We start from the raw sequence: 14,495 nt of genomic DNA, 5'->3' as shown, positions 1-14,495 counted from the left end.
AGGTGTCAGCAAGGCCACCCTCTCTCCGAAGTCTACAGGGAAGAATTCTTCCTTCTTTCTAGCTTTGAATGATTTCCAACAAACCTTGACATTCCTCGGCTTGTGTCAGAATAACCCTCATCTCTGCCTCTATCTTCACAGGGCTGTCTTCCTCCTGTGAGTCTCCTCTGTGTTTTCAAATCACCAGACCTTGAGTTTAGGGTCCATCACAATCCAGTGTGACCTCATCTTAATTTTACATTTGCAAAGACACTATTTCCAAATAAGGCCACATTCTCAGGTCCTGAAGGTTAGGACTTCAACGTATCTTTTGTGGGGGACACAATTCAAACCACAACATAAGGAAAGAGACCAAAGTCATGAAGAGCCACCTTTAAAACAAATCGGGTGAGAGCTGTCTTATCTCCTCATCTCTCCTCCTCCCTCCTGCCTTGGCCTTGAGCAGAAACAGCCAGCAAGAGGGAGGCGGTGGGCGGGGCAAGGAGCAGGACTGGTAGCCACACAGCTTTCCCCCAAAGCAGACAGCCACTAACTACAAGCTTCCGTGGGAAAAAGAGGCCCTATCTTTGAATGAGGATTAAAGAGCTGATAAATATCATGGACTGCACATTTTAAAAAGCTTCTTATTTTGGAAAATATCAAGCACACAAACATAAAGAGAATAGAATAATGAATTTTCTATGTACTTATTGCTCAGTTTCACCAGTGGTCACTCAGGGCCAATCTTTTTTTTAAAAAAACCTATACGCTCCCCTTAAAGATGTGCAAGGTGCAATCCCCTTTTCTTAGCTAAGAGGCTAGGATGAAGCTGGCTGAGAGAGTGTCTCCTCCCTGAAGTCACAAATATTTCAACATCAAGATATCCCTGCAAAGTCCTGAGTTAAACAGGGAGACAACAGTGATAAATTAGAGAAAGGTAAGAGCTCAGAAGCCAATCTGAGAAGCCACAAAATAGAGCCAAGGAACCTGCAGACTGTGGAGATGAAAGCAAGGATGAATTCATGGAAGATATGGAAGTTCTCAGCCTAATACCTGGTGCAGTGGTGCCACTCATGTCTATATGTAGTCTGCCCAGGTGGGTCAGGTATGGGTGGGCAGTCGGGATCTGGGACCAATTCATTTCAATATACAGCTTAGTACAGAATGCCAGGCAAGTGCATCCTTTATTTTTCTGAGTCATTGCTGTCATGGAATTGTTATAGAGCAACAATTGATCTACCCTTCCCCACCCCTTACTCCTATTCCCAGAAAAAGCCAGTGGAGCTGATTGTAAAAGTCAGTGCCTTTACCTTACCAGAGTGCTCTGGAATAAATAAAGCCATTTCCTCTTACCCACTATGATGAGCTGTCCCTGATGGGGTAATCATGACCTCTCACCTATGGATTTGTGCAGCTAGAGACAGATTCACTTTATTTATCTAAGAACTTGGAAGAAATGTTCCCGACTGCATACTGCATAGTTACCCAATGTCTCTGTTTCTCAGTTTTATTTGCATTACAGTTACTGCTGAAAGAATAAAATCAAATTGAAAGATGTAGCAACATGGCTTTCTATAAGACAGAAAAAAATCTTAAGGATATTTGAAGGGGCAGAGGTGCTATTTATTTAAATGTAACTTTATTTTTTAGTGAAATTTTATTTTTTGTTATAGACGGCAGCCAGGTGAGTCTAAGAGCCTTTCAACGTGTTTTTCTCAGTATTGCCAAACAGAAAATCTATTTTGTACAAGTGGCAGCAGAGGGCGCTCTTCTTACAGATTAATTTCTACCAGAACTTCTCAAAGGAAAACTGTTGTTAAAATGCCTTTGTGTATTTTAACAAGCTTATGACTCCTCCTAAATACATACATATATTTTATATAATGCTTATTTATATATTAATATAGATAAATAATATAGTCATCTACATAAAGATAAATATAGTCTACATAAACTATATACACATATATAATATTAATTCATGTAAGTATATAAATATTAAAATGTTTATATAAGTATATTAATGTTTTATAAATATTTTATATCTGTAATAAACATAAATTTATACATTTAAATTATATATGATCATAAACCTTTTAACATACACAAATATATACGTGTATTTATTACTTTTATGGTTTCTCCCCTATCCATTAATACTGAAACCTGAAACCCCATGTGATTATGTTTTCTTGAATAATTACCACTTTTTTTTCCTTAAGCATGTTAACTTCCTGTTTCATCATGGAAACTTTCAATCTTGAATTCAGAAAGTTGGGGCTTTGGGTATCACCCTTCTGCTCTACAGTTCACGTGCTTTCTCTTGGGGTACTCTCTGGAGGATCCCAAGCCATTTTTGGCGCATGTCCAGGAGAGAAAGAAGTAAATCTAGTTCCTCTTGTACAGGCTTTGATCATGCTTTTTGCTGTGGACGGGCAGCAAATTCCTCCAGCACTCCTTTTCCCCTTTCTCTTTCCTTTGTCCCCCGTCCTCTCCTATATCTCTACTCCAAGCCTTTCTTCCCTACTCTATGCTCCTATCATTCTCCCTGCCTGCAAAGTCATAGGCATCATTGTTGAAGTTTCCCATTTGTGGCAGCCAGCCGCCAAGATGACCCAGTCATCCCTGCCTACTTATATATATATAGCCTTAGTGCCCTTCTGTGTCAAGCTGGGCTGGTCGGTTTATCCACTAGGACACTGTGGGAATAGCGCTGTGTGGCTTGCAAAGTTAAGGTTATCAAAGGCATGTGGCTTCCACTTTGCTCTCTCTTGGACTACTGAGCCAGCTGCCGTCTTGTGAGGAGGCTCAAGTAGTCCAATGGAGGGCCCATGTTTCCGGGAACTGAGCTTTCCTGCCAACAACACTGATAAGCAGTGCCTTATCAGCCACTGACTGAGCTACCTTGGAAGCAAGTCCCCCAGCACTAACAAAGCCTTTAGATGTGACCCTGGTGGACAGCTTGACTACAGCCTCTTAAGAAACCTTGAGCCAGAACCCCCCAACTAAGTCACTTCATGAGTTTATTTTTATTTATTATGCTTAGGGTTCATTGTGATTCCTAAATCTATAGATTTATGTCTTCCTTAAATTCCATATTATTTCCTGCCATTATGCTCATATATTATCTCTTTTCTTTCTATTCTCCCTTTCTTGAATTCCTAGTGGACATAGTAACATCTGCACATTCTACCATTTCTTTTAAACTCTCCATATTTCTGTTTCTCTGTGTGACCACGTGGCTAATTTCTTCAGGTATATCTTCTAGTTTTCAAATGCTCTTTCTAGCAATATCTTATCTACTACTTAATTCAAACATTGAATTTTTCTGAAGTATAGTTGCTGTACAATATTATATAAGTTACGGGTATACAGTATAAGTATAGTAGTTCACAATTTTTAAAGAGTTGTACTCCATTTATAGTTATTATAAAATATTGGCTATATTCCCTGTGTTGTACAATATATCCTTGTAGCTTATTTTACACCTAACATTTGCACCTCTTTATCCCCTACCCCTATATTGCCCCTCCCCTCTTCGTCTCCCCACTGATAACCACTAGTTTGTTCTCTATGTCTGTGAGTCTGTTTACTTTTTTGAACAGTGAATTTTAAATTCAATAATGATGTTTCTTATTCCTAGAAACTCTGTGTTTCTTTTTCAACTCTGCTTATTCTTTTGAAAAAGCATCTAACTCCTTGTTCATGTTTTTGATTTCCTCTTTCCTTTCTTTAAATAAATTAAATATGCTTATTTTGTATTGCATATCCAATAATTTCAATATCTGAAATCCTTGGAGATAAAATTCTGATGTTAAATGTTTCTGCAAACTCATGATAGTTTGCCTCTTTATGTGTCTTTTAATTTTGAATTTTAAGCCCATGTTCAAAGGCTTGAGTGGAAAATGAATCCCTCCAAAAAGGATTTTTGTTTTCTTGCTCCAGGCACAACAGAACATCATAATCTGAAACTATAGTAAGTTAATGTCTTACTTTGTGGTTTCTCACATGATGAAGGTAGCCTGATATTATGAAACCCAATGTGAGACTTTTCCCCATATAAATAGCATAGCTCAAGACAGAAATACTGCTTGTCATCTCCCTTTTCTTTAATGGATTTTTTTTTTCTGGTTTCCCCTTTTATCTAACAGAGTAGACATTTGAGGACTCAAGCTTGGTGCTTGTGTCTCAGTTCCAACCCCTGTCTCTCATGCAGCTATTAAGACAGAGAATGCTGGGTTCTCAGTTCTGGAGAGTGTTTCCAGTTCAGACGGGGCTTCAGCACTAGCTTACTGGTCTGGTTTCCTCCTTTTCATTTTTGCCCATAGGGCCACAGGGATTTCCCTAATTTTGCATAGCTGTGCATTTTAAATTTTGTATTTTATCTAGAACTTCTACATGTTTTGTGAAGAGAGAATTCTGGATGTCTGGTTCACGATGTTACTGGAAAACAGATTCCCAAACTACACCATCTAGCTCACTTTTTTTTTTTTTTTTTTGGTATTTTTGTTGTTGTTAATAGAGGTACTGAGGCTTGAACCCAGGACCTCATGCATTCTAAGCAAGTGCTCTAACACAGAGCTATATCCCCCACCCTCTCTAGCTCACTCTTGATTCACACTGCATATCCATCAGCACTTTCTGAAGTCCTGAAATAAATATATTTCTAAAGCCTTCTTTAAATCAGTGTCTCTTGACTTTTTTTTAACCCTGAAATCTTTTGTTCTATCCTTTAGAACTCATAACTCCTGGACGCTCTTCAAGAAACAGTTGTCTAATGACAACTATTTGAATGGTGATAGTAATTGAGAGAATCTGTCTGCTAGTGGACAGAGTCCCTCCTGTTAAGTTTGGGGAATGGCCAAACTTTGTAAACTAACTGTCTTTGCGTTCTGGAGGAATTTTTTGTTGTTTTGTTTTTGGTCCTGTATATAATCTAGAAATACTGTGTACGTTTGCTCCCCTCTTTGCCAGCACACAGAGCTAATGTTATCTCTCTTCGCACAAGGAAGGAAAGGAAGTACTTTCCATTCTAGCCCTTGTTGCATGCCCCAAAGTTTCCATGGTATTATTCTGGGTGTTAAAACTTTTCAAATCCAGTGTCATGCAGCAAATTTGGTAGAACAGTTGTATAAAATCTGTTCTGCCATTTTAAAATAAGGGAACTTATTATATTTATTTTTAGGCCATTAAATGTCTATTTTTCTGACAGCTCAGGAACAACCAACTTTGAAACAGAACTTCACACAGAGCTACTCCTGATTAGGGACAGAAGTTAAGCTAGTTCTCCAAAAGTTGGAAAAAGTTTAAATGAGCTGCCTCAATAGAACATAATCCTACCTGATGTTCAATTGAGTCATAGCGAATTAAATGGACATGTCATAAAATTCTTTCACCGTGGAACACAGATAGTCCATGTGCTTCTAGAAACAACAATTTTCTAAATTGCGGCATTGCATAGTTAGGGAAATGCTAACAGAATATTATTGCCAATTATCTGTGAGGTCAGTCACAGACACATGTGACTTCCTAGGCTGATGGGGATAAGGGGTCCAAGAGCCAGCATTGTTTCAGTGACACCTACAGTTTCCAGGATTTCATGCTGTAAAGAGCATTGCTCCAATCTGCCTGCCTGTCTGTGTGTGATGTGCTGTATCCACAGAGGCAAACCAGGTATTGGGCCTCTTTTTCTGTAGCTCGCAGCTGTAAGGTTAGCAATGCATCCTGACAGTTGCGGAATATCTCTTCAGGCTGCTACCAAAATATCCCCCCAGCGAGACACCTGGGAGGTGATGTCTTGGATTCTCTTCTGATTCGGGGCCCGGCTGTCTGTGGACACCATTATCTGGTCAGCATGCAGTACAGTGAAAGCAGCTTTCTTAGTGGAGCCGTGACCAAGTGATCACAAATTTAATAGACTGCTTGAATCCCAGTGAGCCGTTCACATCATGCTAGGGATCTAGTCCCTCTTTCTAGGGAGCTCAAATAGCCCTACAACAGAATAATACAGATATGCTGTGTGCCCTGTTGAGTGAGAGAAACTGCTCTTGGTCTGCTTCCTAGAGAAACATGAAGAGGCAATAGCAGTGTTTAGAACCACATACCAAGCGTAGATAGTAGCTTCAATCAGTTCAATAATTATTACATGACCACATCTTTATGTAGTCCTTGTGCTCCACTGTCCAGAATCAAGTTCAGTTCCCTCTTGCTTCTTGGACTGTTGAACTGGTAGATAGTGGGCACTTAATCTTTGCCTGTATTTACACACTTGTATGATGAGAAGAATTCCTTTATACCCTCCTGGTAAGTAATTCTGCTTCAATAGCACAATCCTCGCTGCACAAGAAGTGCAGGGAGCTCCCAGAAATACAATTGTAGTGGTTGCAGCAAAGATTATAATGTGGATGCTCATCTAGTGTCAGTGCCCCTTCATGGGGCTGATATTTAAGAATTTACATTTCAATTAAGCAGCTTGACAAAGAAGTCACATGTAAAGTCTGTTCAAATAGGTCAAACTCTCCTAAACACACCAGGCTCTCTTACATCTTTGCAAATGACTTCTGACTAGTTCCTATTCAACTTCTAGTCTGTGTCTATTTACTTATTTTTTAGCCCATTTTTTTATTGATTTATAATCATTTTACAACGTTGTATCAAATTCCAGTGTAGAGCACAATTTTTCAGTTATACATGAACATATATATATTCATTGTCACATTTTTTTCTCTGTGAGCTACCATAAGATCTTGTGTATATTTCCCTGTGCTATACAGTATAATCTTGTTTATCTGTTCTACAATTTTGAAATGCTGTCTATCCCTTCCCACCCTAGTCTGTGTTTAGATTCCTTCTTTGAGGAAGATTCCTTGAGCTGTATATCAGGTTAGATGCCCCCCCCCCATGCAGTTCTATAGGACTTGTACATCTATCACAACACGGCATCTTTATGCAGGTTACTGGCCTACCTCTCCCACCAGAAAGTAAGTGCTGTACTGCCCCGGTGCCTAGCAGAGGACTTCCATATGGTGACGTCAGCATGTATTTTTGATGAATGAATAAGTGAGTGAATGAATGAATATAAGTACAACTGCTCATAGAATATACCTCTCCTATTTGCTTTTTGGAAAAAATTATCTCAAGACATACTCTAGCCAAATCAGAAATTAATAAAAAAAAATTAGCCTGGCACGAATGGGGAAATTGTAGCTCAAAAGGATAAGGAGATCGCCCCGTACTCAGTTTACACTCTAACTTTAGGAATCTGGTTGAATTGTATATTTTCAGATGGATCCTGCTGTCTCAGGATAAAGTGTGACCTTGTGTTGTTTCAGTTAGCTAGTCATCTTACTCCCCTCTTCCTGTCCCAGTCTGATGTTTCTTGAGCCATAATCTCCACCCAACTAATCAGATGGAATTTCTTGACTTGTTTGATGACTATTTAAAACAATAACTGCTGTTGTTCTCCAAGAGCTTGCTGACAGCGGTTAAATTTTTACTCTACTGGAATACTGGGCCAGAAGAAACACTTAACAAAAAGTCTTTTTCCCCCTTTATAAAAGCAGAATTACACAGAACATAATAGACATTTTTATGGCTGAGCATTCTGACTAGTGGTATTTTAGATCTATACAACTTATTTAAAATGATTCTGAAGAGTCTTTTAAATTGGGAAAATCTAATAAACTACCGAGGGGTAGATATCCCCTCCCACCGTAGCTCTCTTCATAGCGTCAGGATCTGCTAATACTCGTGGGTTAATTGGACTTCAAAATGCATGTAATATGATCTTGACAAAATGCTCTTGACCATGAAAAAATATATAGGAGAAATATCATAAAGAAATATATCAAAACATATGGAGTGATTATTTCTATACATTGGGAATCTGGGAGATTTGAGTTTTCTTTTTTTCTACTTTTCTGTATTTTTGAATGAACATTTTTTTGTAATCATTAAAGGTGGATGTTATTTTTTATAAAAATCAGAAAATTTTACATTTCTGCATTAATATTGACTAAGTGAAGAAGAAATGCATTAGAAGAAAAGTAGCTGGAAGGAAGAATACCAGAATTTAAAAGTTTTTGTTTGATTTCATTTTTGCTCTCTATTTTTTTATGTTTCCCAATTTTTTGATAATTAGCAGAGCATATACTCATTTTTAATGTAAAAAACTCACTCCATTTTCTTAAATAAAAGGTAAATGATTAATGCAAGGCAATAAATGCCACACACACACACAAAGTTTCAATAGTAAGCAAGATTAGTGGAAGGGCAGTTCACTGTAGTAATTCATAATAAGGAGGAAATTACTCAAAAACTTAACATATACTTTCAAGGGGTATTCACATTTTAAACGAGGTGCTTGTTAACCCATTGTACATGGAATGATGGAGGGAGGGAGGGAAATTTTTTGATCCGCTTGCCCCATCCTCAAACTAACAAAACCAACAATTCAACTTCCCAGAGTCAACAACTTTGAATAGTTGTCAATCCTTTTAAATCCTTGAAAATTCAAGGTTGAGCGCTGCAGGAAGCAGGATCCAAGTGATCCCCTGAGTTCTGGCCAAGGCAAGGCGTGCAGGTGATGAGGACAGGTGATAGTGTCCTCTGATTACACAGCTGGTCAATGCAGGGGAGTGGTGGCTTGACAAACAATCGCAGTCTTGGGGTCCCAGACAGAGCCAGGACTTCCTTTGACCCCTAGAGTTGGGTCATGTACTTTCCTGTTTATCCTATTGCCCACCTATTCAGAGCACACTCCACCTGAGCCTGTGTCCGGGGCCAGGAAGAAAGAGGAGGACATATGTGTGGGACGGCACTCAGGGAGCTGGGGGGGGGGGTGGGTGTTGATATGTGGAACAGATGCAAGGGCTGGTTATTATTAGTGCCCTTGGTAAACAGGAGAGCTGCTTTCACAGGGATGAAATCAGCTGCTTTTGTACTGGGGAAGGTTCCAAAGATGCCTCTGCTCTCTTTCCAACCCTATCTGACTCTGAAACTTGGAAACTGTGTCCCCTGCTTCTCATTTCTCTACCCTCTGTGGACTTGCTAAACCAGATACATAAAATAACCACAGCTATTGTAAGCAACCATCCAGGAACAGTTCTAAGACTTCATATATGTAAACTTCTGATGGAGGTGCTGTGGTTGCTCCTGTTTTACAGATGATGATCTTGAAACCCAAAGAGCTTAAGTCATTGCCCAAGGCCACCCAGCTGGTGGCCTTGAACTATCCCTGACCACCACTGCTTTGTTTACCTGTCAGCAGAACCTATCCAAGCATTTTGGTAATAGTTCTTGCTGTCTCACTGTGACCCACATTACCAGCCCTTCTGCCACCTGCCTGAGTGCCCCCTTCGTCAGTGCTTCTCAACCTTAAATGTGCATATGGACTTGGGGGATCTTGTTGACCTAAGATTCTGATTCAGTAGGTCTGGGGCCAGCAATTCCGCATTTCTAATAAGCTCCTAGGTAATACCAAGGCTGCTAGTCCATAGACCAAACTTTGATATACAAACTGAACACAACATCCGCTCCATATAACAGATGCTGGCTTGTTTCCCCCTCTGACAGTGGTGCACTTGTACAGGGCTGCCTCCAGGCCAGGACCCCTCCTGGATCTACCTGTCATACCTAGGGAAACGCTCTTGTTTGCAAAAAACCTACAATCCCACTTGCTGCCCCACACTTTCTTCTTCCTCTGTTTATTTCCTCTCTCCTGCCTCCCCCTTTCTGTATCTGCTTCCTCTGACCTCTAACAGCTTTGCTGAATAACCTTCACAGCAGGTCTAGTTATTGGGCTTCTCACTAAACAAATGCAGCTTGTGTTTCTTGCTACCCAGATTCTGTAATTATAATAATAACGTCTACACACAATTTTGAACCAGTCTGAAGGCTGCTCACGGCTGTGGGATGAGTGTACAACACAAAAGAGGGGAAACATGTGGGAAGAGAATTAGAAAAAAAGCCGGGAAGAACATTCTGTACTTTATATTTTATTTACAAAGGGCCTTGATTATTTATTATGAGCATTATTATACTTCCCTGTAATCACAAGAAAAAAGAAAGCATATTGTTGAAGTTGAGGGACATTAACGGAACACTGGGAAGCCTTCCGGGGGTTCCCAAACAGCACAAACAGGACGACTGGGGAGCTGAAGATGGCACCAACTGCTCCCACCACCTCCAAGCTGGGCTACCCACGCCTGACGGCCAACAAGGCCACCTCAGGGATTCTGTCTTCACCAACATCCAACAGTGTGACTCCTCTTTGCGTTTTTTATTTCATGGAACATTTTGATAATTGGAATCTGATGAAAGGGAGGCCTCTGTGTGCATAATCACACAAGCAAACACCATCTTCTTAAAATTTCTGAGATTCACAAAGGCATGAAAAGGGGACCTGAGATTAAAAATTATCCATCTGTTATGAACTGCATGGTTGTGACACTTACAAATTCATATGTTGAGGCTTTAACCCCCAGTTCAATTGTATTTGGAAATGGGGCCCTTGTGAGGTACTTAGGTTCAGATGAGGTCTTGGGGGTGGAGCCCCTGTGATGGGACTGGTGCCCTTATAAGGCCATAAAGGGACCAGAACTGTCTCTCTTTCCCCCATGTAAGGATACAACAGGAAGTCAGCTGTCTGCAACACCAGAGCCCAGCCATGCTGGCACCCTGATTATAGGACTTCAGTCCCCAGACTGGGAGAAACAAACTGTTGTTTAAGCCACCCAGTCTACGGTATTGTGTCATAGCAGTCTGTAGACATTCGATGTGCGGTTAGGTCTGGATTCACATGCCAGATCTGCTGTCACTAGGACTGTGAACCTGGGGACCTTACTTAACCTCTCTGCAGTGTAATACTTACCCCATGGGCTTGCAGCAGGGACTAAACAGACTAAAGCATGTGAGGGTATGTTCCAGGAAGCAGACATGCAATAAATATCGAAGGATGTACCGCTTTGCCTTGGAATGAGGCAGGGGTTTCTAAAAGGGATGATTCTTCCTCAGAACAAGAGAGATCTATGTGTCTGGTCCAAGTAAGAGAGACCGCGCCCTTGTCTGTTCCCATGGCCTCTGGCCAGTTGACAAAGGGGCTGACTGCCTCACTCGACAGGGCCTGGGGTGCTCCCAACACCCCAGAAAGTGCACTTGTAGTTAGACTGTCCTCTGGAGCATCAAGAAGCTGAAGAAACCCAAGGAGCCAGAGAAGTTTGCTTACGAGCACTATTTGAAGTCCTTGGTAAAAGTGCAACCCAAGGACAATCGTATTTCTACATCGAAGAGTTTTTTTTAAATACTTCATATTGGAAGGTCAAGGCTTTAAAGAGCATAATGGCTGGTTGTTTATCTCCATCCTCTCTGCTTCTGGTACTTCTATGAACATGTTCTGACCTCAAACTGTGGGTGGAAATGCAGGCAGGATGCTGTCTGTGCATTAGTGTGGGCCTTGAAACTTGCCCAGAGTGCTTCTGAAACTCTGCCAAGATGAAATAAAGAGCACCTAGCCTCCTTTTGCATCTCAACTTGAAAATGACATTGTAAACTTCGAATTAAAAGATTTAAGAATGTTCTAAATCATTTTACAGGTATTACTAGAAAGAGGGGTTATGATAATTAAGTGAGAAAAATATAATTAAGGTGAATCATAGACTTAAATATGAAAGCAAAACCAATCAAGCTTCTAGAAGAAACTAAAGACTATCTTCATGACCTTGGGGGTAAGCAAAGATTTCTTAAACAGAGCATAAAGAGAACTAATCACAAAAGAAAAAAAATGGACACAAACATTTTTCTTCGGTATTACAAAATTCTGTCCGTGAAAAGATACCATAAATAGAGTTAAAAGGCAGCCTATGAAGTGGGAGAAGATATTTGCGATACATCCATCTAAGAACTCCACGGTGATAAAAAAAAAAAAAAAAGACCCTTACAAATTAAGTTTAAAAGGCAAAACCAAAATTTTAAGTGATCAAAAGACTTGAGCAGACACTTCATAAAGAAAGAAACCCAAATGGCCAATGTGTATGTAAAGAGGTACTCAACATCATTAGTCATCAGAGAAACGGAAGTTAAAAATCACAGTGATAGACAACTACTCACCCGTCAGAATGGCTAAAATAAAAGACTGACCGTACGAAGTGTGGGAGAGGATGTGGAGCAACTGGACCCCCCATATCCTACTGGTGGAATGTAAGTTGGTTCAAACATCTTCATGGGCGACCCTTAGGAAGATGGAGAGTCCTGAGATGGAAGACAACACCTAGTGGTAGAAATAAAAATAATGTGAGCCATGGTTGGGGAGGTGAGTATCAATCTTTCTTATACTTGAGCCCACTTCACTACTGATTGGTGCCCTGGGGAACTCCAGCTGGCCTTTACACAGTCCTTCCCTCCTTGTTCGTGTTTTTTTCCTTCTTCCCCTTGGGTTTAGATCTCTAGGTTTAGGTCTGGGGCCATTGATCTGATTCTACCATCACCACCACCAGCACCACCATCACCCCCAGTTCCAACAAGTTTTTTATTACTTCCAGGGGATAAACAAAGAAATAGCAGGCTATTAGATTTATTCCCAATTGCTGCAAAATACATGCCCCAGCAGCCCTTTCTCATGCTGGTACAGTTTTATTTGTCAAAAGATTCTCAGGCTTAGTATAGACTGAAATGTAGTCCTTCACTGCAATTATTCTTTATTAAGCATGAATGCTTGTGATTATCACCCTATTCACTAAATTATCCTTGATCTTTCTTCACATGCATTGCCTGATTCATCTGTGTGCTTCTGGTGCCTGATTCCTCCTACCCCTTCTGACACCCAGCCCTCCTGCTGTGGCCTTTACAACTGAACAAAGCTCACAGTTCTATGAATTTCTCATTCAGCCAATGGCATCTTTTGCCAAGAACAACTTGGGAATATTGGAACATGGCCTCCTTTCACAGCCTGTGAACATTTCTATGCTTAAAGTTAGAGATATAGTTTTAGAAAGTAAGTGTTAACACCAGGCTCATCTCAATTTTCCTTAGATTTAGTGCATAGTGAACGGAAGTTCACGTGAGTTACTTTCCCGGGCGGAGCCTAATATTTGGGACACTAAATGCTCCCATATGTTTAATTCAAGTGGTCAAAGAAAGAACAGATTTGCACACAAGACCATTCCTAGGAAATTTATCCCTGGGGCACTCACCAATTTTTTTCAGTGTGATAAACCCTGCTAATCTCCATCAACAGATGGAACGTGCAATACAAAATGGAAGTTTCTTTTCTTTTGTTCGAGCCAGATTTATATGGGTGGTCTCTCTCTCTCTGTGGCAGGCATGACTTATTGCCTACTCCGTATTCACTTCCCACTACCACCATCCCACTTTTTCTCTGAATGCAAAACCCTGATTTTGCTCCAGGAAATACTGAGCAATGGATCTACACCAGGGATGGTAATGTCATTCCCCCTGGCCTATGATTGGTCTAGAGATGGCCATGTGACCCAGTTCTCCCAATGAGATGTAAGCAGACATCTGCTAGGTGGAGCTTCTAGACAAGTGGCTGCCTTCCTGATAAAAGGGTACAGGCTTGCTTGTCATGGCTCTTTGCCCCTTTGTCTTTACTTACCTCTTTCCTCCTTCTTCCCAATTATAACACAAATATGACAGTAGAACTACAGGAGCCACCTGTGATCAAAAGGAAGTGGCCAAGTGAAATGCAGATATCAGCCTTAATGTTGTTGAGCTGTTAAGTCAACATCAACTGCCCACCTCCAACTTCTTATTATCTCAGAAAAATAAACCTCCAACAGTTTAAGACTCTAGTTGGTCTTCTGTTCCTTGCAGCCAAAGGCAATCCTAGCAGATGCACTTTGTTTTATCATGGTGAGGTCAAGCGGAAGTGATATTGAGCAGTTTCTGCACATCAGGGGTTAGTCTGTTTTAAATGTGTTCACTCATTAGCCCCTTATTATAACCCCACAAAGTAGCTCTTAGCATCTCTGTCTACAGATGAGAACATTGAGTTCAAAGAGATTGAGGAAAAAGTAGATCCAAGATGAAACCCAGGCTTGTCTGACACCAGTGTCCAAGGGCTTGTTATCCCACCACACTGGCTGCCGACTGTTGGGTAGAGCAGATGGATGCTTGCCCTGTTTTAGCTAAAATATGAGCCTTTGAATAGTTTGGAGTAGGGCCATCTGTTTGTTTGTTTGTGTTTGTTTTTGTCTTTTTTTGCTAATACGCTAAAACCAGCATTTTTCAAAGTGCTGGTCTAGAAGAGGTTTGCTGTCCTACCACTCTCTTGGTTTTATGTATAAAAGTCAGAAATGTATGCTTTTAAAAATGGCAAAGCCATAGGCTTTCCATCAAGGAAAAATGATGCAATTGTGTGTCACTTCCAATTATCTCAAGGAACTCCTGTGGGAGAAAGGAGGAGTCCAGTTTATTAAATAGGAGTACAGTTAGCCCTCCTTTCTATCCACTCCATGTGGGAGAAGCTGAGATTTAGGGGGGTACAACCCAAAGATCTTCCC

The 14,495-nt window shown here is 40.6% G+C and overlaps 1 protein-coding gene across 1 annotated transcript in view; it reads right to left on the bottom strand.

Moving 5' to 3' along the window:
- LOC123613410 (uncharacterized) overlaps window positions 1-14,495 on the bottom strand; it is a 107,584-nt gene that overhangs the window by 74,820 nt on the left and 18,269 nt on the right. The window contains exon 3 of the mRNA XM_074366614.1: window positions 12,085-12,244. The gene's annotated coding sequence lies outside the window, so the exon portion shown is untranslated. The remainder of the gene's footprint in view (window positions 1-12,084; window positions 12,245-14,495) is intronic.

The sequence above is a fragment of the Camelus bactrianus genome, chromosome 7 (genome assembly GCF_048773025.1).
Source record: "Camelus bactrianus isolate YW-2024 breed Bactrian camel chromosome 7, ASM4877302v1, whole genome shotgun sequence".
Taxonomy (NCBI): Eukaryota; Metazoa; Chordata; class Mammalia; order Artiodactyla; family Camelidae; genus Camelus; species Camelus bactrianus.
Note: the sequence above shows the minus strand (reverse complement) of the source record. Positions and strands in the feature narration are given on the sequence as shown.